Consider the following 5,739-nt stretch of genomic DNA (forward strand, 5'->3'; position numbering starts at 1 on the left):
CGGACCCCCTTACTCCCACCTCAGCCATGCGCTGGATAAGGATACAGTGATTAACCGTGTCAAAGGCTGCACTCAGATCCAGGAAGATCACTGCCACTGATCCTCCCGAATCCAAGATGCACCTCGCCTCCTCGATGACGGAGAGGAGGGCCGTATCCGGTTTGAGAGCTACGCAGTAGATCATTAGACTCCAGGAAGTGGGAGAGTTGGTAATTCACCAGAACTCTGTAGCTTTGGAGTCGCAACAGGCCCTGCGACACGCTTCTCCGGTGATGCGACGATGACACTGCGACGGTGACACGTTTCTCCGGTGATGCGTCGGGTAACAGCTTTGACGATGGCACGCTTCTCTGGTGATGCAGCGGCAACCTCTGTGGCGGCGACACACTTCTCCGGTGATGCAACGGCAACAGCTGCGACTGCGACACGCTTCTCTTGATGGGTCGAGCTTCCAGCTCCCAGCGACACGCAGGCTTGTGTAGACGGAATACCCAGCAAGGAAACTCTGCGGGGAGCTGGAGGTGAAGTAATATTCTGCAAGATGATGAACGTTCTTTGAAATTTCCTTCTCCTTTCCTTGGCAATAAAGAAATAACTGCAGGCCAACCCTGCAAACAGCACACTGGCAGAGGGGCAGTCCAAACTCCTGAAGCTTCCTTCGTTCTTCTCCTTGGCAAAAGGTCAGTACCGGAGCACTTTGTTAACAAGGCTCCTTCTTTCCTTTCACAGTGTAGGCCAGGGACATCGGACACACCACAGGAAGTCGAGCCAGCATTGTGGAGGGAAGGCACAGCCCTATTCAGGTCCCAGGTGCAATTCCTCCCACCCATCTACATGCAGATCTCTCTATTCAGCACTGTGCTGACTCACCCTGTCTCCTGGAATCCCCCAGCCCCTGTCACTCAAACTCCAGACAAGGAATACACAACCTAGCAGAGGCAGGCTTGGATAGTTAGGCAAGAAAATACCAACTTTCTAAAAGTGTTATTTTCAAACACAGAATGTAAAAAGCAACTTTACTAAAAGATGTATTTTATCATTCTGAGTTCAGGCATACTAAATTCGAATTTCCACCATGTTCCCTGAGTCAGTTAGGATTATAAGGTGTAGTAATCAAACTGCACATTCTGGCCTATGGAGAACAGGTAGCCTTGCCATAGGAAAAATGAAAATGGTTGTAATTCACTATTAGGACATACCTCACACACCCCAGGGCATGTCCTACCTTATCCTTACAATGCACCCTGCCCCTGGGCCTACCATAGGGGTGCCTGATATGAAGAAAAGGGAATGTTTAGGGACTGGCAAGTGGGTGCACTTACCAAGTTGACATGGCAGTACTAGCCTGCACATAGGCTCTGCACTGTGGCACTGAATGGCAGTGGCACAGTGCCCGAATCATATAACCAGCAAAACATATCAAAAACAGAGGAGGCAATCTGTAAACATGGAAGGGAGACTCACATCAATGATACCAGGTCTAACAGTTTTAAAACACTTATATATATGATTTTTTTGCACATGTCTAGTTTCCCTGGGGGGCTGATCACAGCCCCCAGGGAAACCACACATGTGCAAAAAAAAAAAAATTCCTCCCACATGGGGTCGGCCTGTGTGCCGACCCCCTGACAATTTAAATGTATCTGGAACCTTCTTAAAAATTATTTTGTAGTCTCCTGGGGGGGGGCGTGACTGCTCCCCAGGGGAAAAACAGATATGTATATATAAAACAAATATGCCCCAGGGTGGTGGGCCAGGCCGTTACCACGAGGGCCAACCCCCATAGTGGTGTCCCTGGTGGCCTAGTGGGGCCTAGTGGGATTCCTGCTGGTGGAATAGCGGCGTTCCAGTAGGAAAAGCTATGACCTGGCCCCGTGTCAGAGATCCAGGAGGCCCTTGAGTGGAAGATTCCAGTTGCCTGCAGGCAAGCAGGGCTTCCTACAGCAGGTGCCTGAGGGATGTAAAGGCTGAGTCAGAATGGGCACAAGGCTCCTCCTCTCGTCCAGCAGGTGCAGCTACCAGGTTGATCTTGCTAGTAGCATATGTTTTCTCGAAGAGTAAGCCATGCACATGTAAATACACATGGCCAGAACAGTAAAACAGTGAATAGCTCATTAAGTCAGTTATGTTTTCTTTGATCACTTCATCTTACTTGGATAACTGTCATAATTCTAGAGCTAATAAATGCTGGCAAGTGCTGACCTTCGAGGAAGCTTGAATTTATTAAATTAAGACCAATACCGGTTCACCCAGCTGCTTTGCTGACTCTAGATTACCTCAGGCCTGTGGCATGTCCCAGTGACAGTGACGATATATTCGGATGTATGCCCTATTAACTTTCAATGATACTTTCTCTGCATACCAGGGTGACCATGCGTAATGAAGAATCAGGGTTAGATTCCTGCGAGGCAGCCTGAGAACGAGCTTCCAAATCCCAGGAAAGCAGCAAGCGTGCAAATTACCTACTTCCAACTTGTGGTACTGATTAAAATAACTATAAAGGACGCTTTTGAAGCCCTGTAATTGAAATGATTACACTTTAAATCATTTAAGGAGGGTCCATTGGAGGGCAAGTCTAACATCCACCGTAATTCCAGCTCCAATGGTGTATATTAAAGTTTCTGGAGTTGAAAAGCCTATAGTTGCATCTTGGGATTGAGCTGTTGGTATGCCACAAGGTGAGCTACTGCCTGTCTCAGTCTCTGCCTCTCGGCACCCCCTTAATGTTCTTGACTGAGTCTCCTAGGTGCTCCAAAGCACTGATTGTGGAAAAACCAGTTTTCAAAGTAGGTGGGTCATCAGAACACTTTAGCTAGGAATAATTGAATAGGAATAGGCATAGGGCTCCAGGTCTATATTTTTGGTTTTCGGAACTGAGCCCATGATTAAGATTGATGGCTGGAAGCATTTGTATTGTGCCACAAGAGGTGAAATTCTTGGACTGGTGCAAACGAACCAAAGCAAAAGTATTTGCCAAGAATATTTTTGTTATTCAAGCATGAAAGTTGTAGGTTGGAAGAGAATCAGATACTGTAATAGTTCTGACCATAAATGATAAAATTGCACTCAACACATCACTGGGCCAGACATGAAAAAGATTGACAGAATGATAGGTCTTTCTCCAGTCTGTGGCTGGTAGCGCATGGCCGTTCATAGCTGGTGAAACGATTTGTGTTTATTTATGATAACAGGTGAGACTTCTCCATACTAACTAGTTACGTGTGTCATTTCTTTGCAGACAGTTGTGGGTAATCTATTGATCCCCACTTGTGATAGCTATTGGGGATTGCAACTATTTCCCATGAACGAGAATTCCCCAGTAAGTGTGTGTCATAAGCTTGTATTGATTAAGTCCCTGCCCTTTGTATACAACACTTATTGCTACTAAAGATTCAATGGTTTTGTGAGGTCCTCAGGTCTGCTCTGCCGGGGTCAGCATCCGCCCTAGTGGAGCGCCCAGAAGACAATCAAACTTGCCAGTCTAGAGGAAGTAAAAGGCATAACAAGATTTCCGTAAGTGAACCTACAGAAGGATCATTAACGTAGGAGCGGCCTGACCGCCTGAATCCTTGTCTGTACCCTAGATGGAAATTCGGGCACGGGGCTTAGCCCTCCCCTTACGTGCCCAAGCCAGCAGAGAGGTCTGCGATTGCTGGATGATTGGGCGAGTACCAGGCATGGGACAGGCTTCACTGCCCAGGAGGACCCATAGGGACCGGGTGGGCAAACTCCAGCCCCTCTGGGACAATGCAACAGAAAGCCCGCCCAAGACAGAGCCCACACTCCCCCAGCATGACCCTGGAGAACACCAAAATGCAGTGCTTCCCTGTGCTAGAACCCTTCCAAAGGTCTTGCCACCTGGACCCTCCTCCGCAAGATCCCTGCCTCCTGGGTTTCGAGTCACTAAGGAGCTGCCCAGCTTCGGCAGCAGGGCAGCCTGGATAAGAAGGATCAGGACCCATGAGGGAACCCTAACTCTTCTTGGCAGAGATGCCATGCCCTTCGAAGCCATTAAAAAATGTTCAAGGGGCAGGATGGGAAGCCACTCTTGGACCGCTCTGGCTTCTACGCGTGCACCCCCAGTGGGTGTCGCGGGAGTCACTTTGATGGCACAGGGGCAAGACCTGGCTCTTCTCCTCTGATGCCTCACACCAGGGAAGGAGGGCTCCAGCCCACTGGCCTGGCCTAGGGCCATCTAAGCTCTGGGCGCTCCAAATGAAATTCCATCCCTGTAATTTTGTCTTGTGTTGAAAGTAGCTTGTTGAAGAGCTTGCTAGTGTGACGGAAGATATAAGGGAATGCCGTCAGTTTGCTTTAAGGCACATGCGTTGGTGTTTGAAAGAGAACTTACAAGCTGCCAAGTTCTGATTGGGCATACGAGGGCCTTACGTGCATGGCTGACTTCAGAAATATGGCCACTCTTCCAGGACATCATGAATGTTTTGAATATTAGACGGGGTTTTCCACAGTCCGAGTCTTTTGTGCTACTAATTTATTGTTGATTCTTCTGCAAGTTGTTGACATCATCAGTCTGCATTTGCGGGCAATGCCTCCGGCTTGTGATATTATTTTTGTGTCAGCATCCCAGAGAGGGACCTTGACATTAAAAACACGGGCTTGGGTTCATCCTCCATCAGTTCTGACCTACTGGGTGCACCTGCAAAACACCATCCCGTTATGTGTTATATACTGTCCTAGCGCAGCTTTGGCTTCCTAGATGCTACACTTATTATGGGAACAACAGTGGACTTAAGTTTTCTCCATAACCCCTAGGTGAAGGTTTATTCTTCACTACTGTTCTAGTTTGCATGTTAATCTAATTGGCCAGCTACCTGAGCTCAATATTAAAAGTACATGACTATATATTTGTATTGTTGTATTATACAAATTGATTGGGTTGTCAAGGATGCTTCAAGCGAACAACCTGAACAGATGCATTGACCTTAATGCAAGATCCCTCTTAGAGTCAGTACAAAGATTGTGGGGCATATTTATCAAGATTATGTGCCACCACAAAGTCATGCAAAGTGATGTAAAACAATGTTAAGTCGTGACAAAATAAATACATCCCAATACAAAACTTTGCACTGGAAATCTACCCTTAAAACAGCCCAAATAGATAGCGCTTTGTGATACTTTGCATTAAGGTGGCATTCCATGTGTGTTACTTGAGCATTCCAACACTAAAACCCATAGATTTTCAAACAAAATCAAATCTACAAAGATTGTGAGACTTACCTTTGTGTCAATTTGAAGTAGGTGTTAAGTATGAGAAATGTATGTATTTCTCCAAACATTTCCCTCATTGCATGTGTGCTGCACTGAACAGTACACATCCAATGGTGCAAGGGTTAGTGTGTGTGGTGTCTTTTTGTGCACCAGTGCAAGGGAAGAGAGCAGCAGCAGGCCATATTTATTAAATACTAGCAGCCCGTCCCGACGTTGTCCGGGTATGAAATAGAATGTGTGTAATGTGTGTATTTGGCAAGGGCAATTTATTTTAAAATCTCATGGTAGACAACATTTTTTGTTTCATTAGAATAGGGACCGAGAAGGCCCAGCTGCAGCCCTGGTTGATGTTAGCAGGCGCGTGTAATTGGTGTAGTGATCCGACGCCTGAGCCCGGCTACAGCCCTGGTTGATGTTAGCAGGTGCGTGTAATGTCGTAGAATGAGAGAGTTATCAGCAGCGGGTAAATCCGTTTAATGAGAGAGTTGAGTGACAGCGAGTAGGAGAGGC

At 47.0% G+C, this 5,739-nt stretch overlaps 1 pseudogene; it reads left to right on the forward strand.

Annotated features, from left to right (window-relative positions):
• The first annotated feature begins 2,016 nt into the window (after positions 1–2,016).
• LOC144825456 (18S ribosomal RNA) lies at positions 2,017–3,540 on the forward strand (annotated as a pseudogene).
• Positions 3,541–5,739: the final 2,199 nt, after the last annotated feature.

This window comes from Lissotriton helveticus, chromosome 3_1, assembly GCF_964261635.1.
Source record: "Lissotriton helveticus chromosome 3_1, aLisHel1.1, whole genome shotgun sequence".
In the NCBI taxonomy this organism is placed as follows: domain Eukaryota; kingdom Metazoa; phylum Chordata; class Amphibia; order Caudata; family Salamandridae; genus Lissotriton; species Lissotriton helveticus.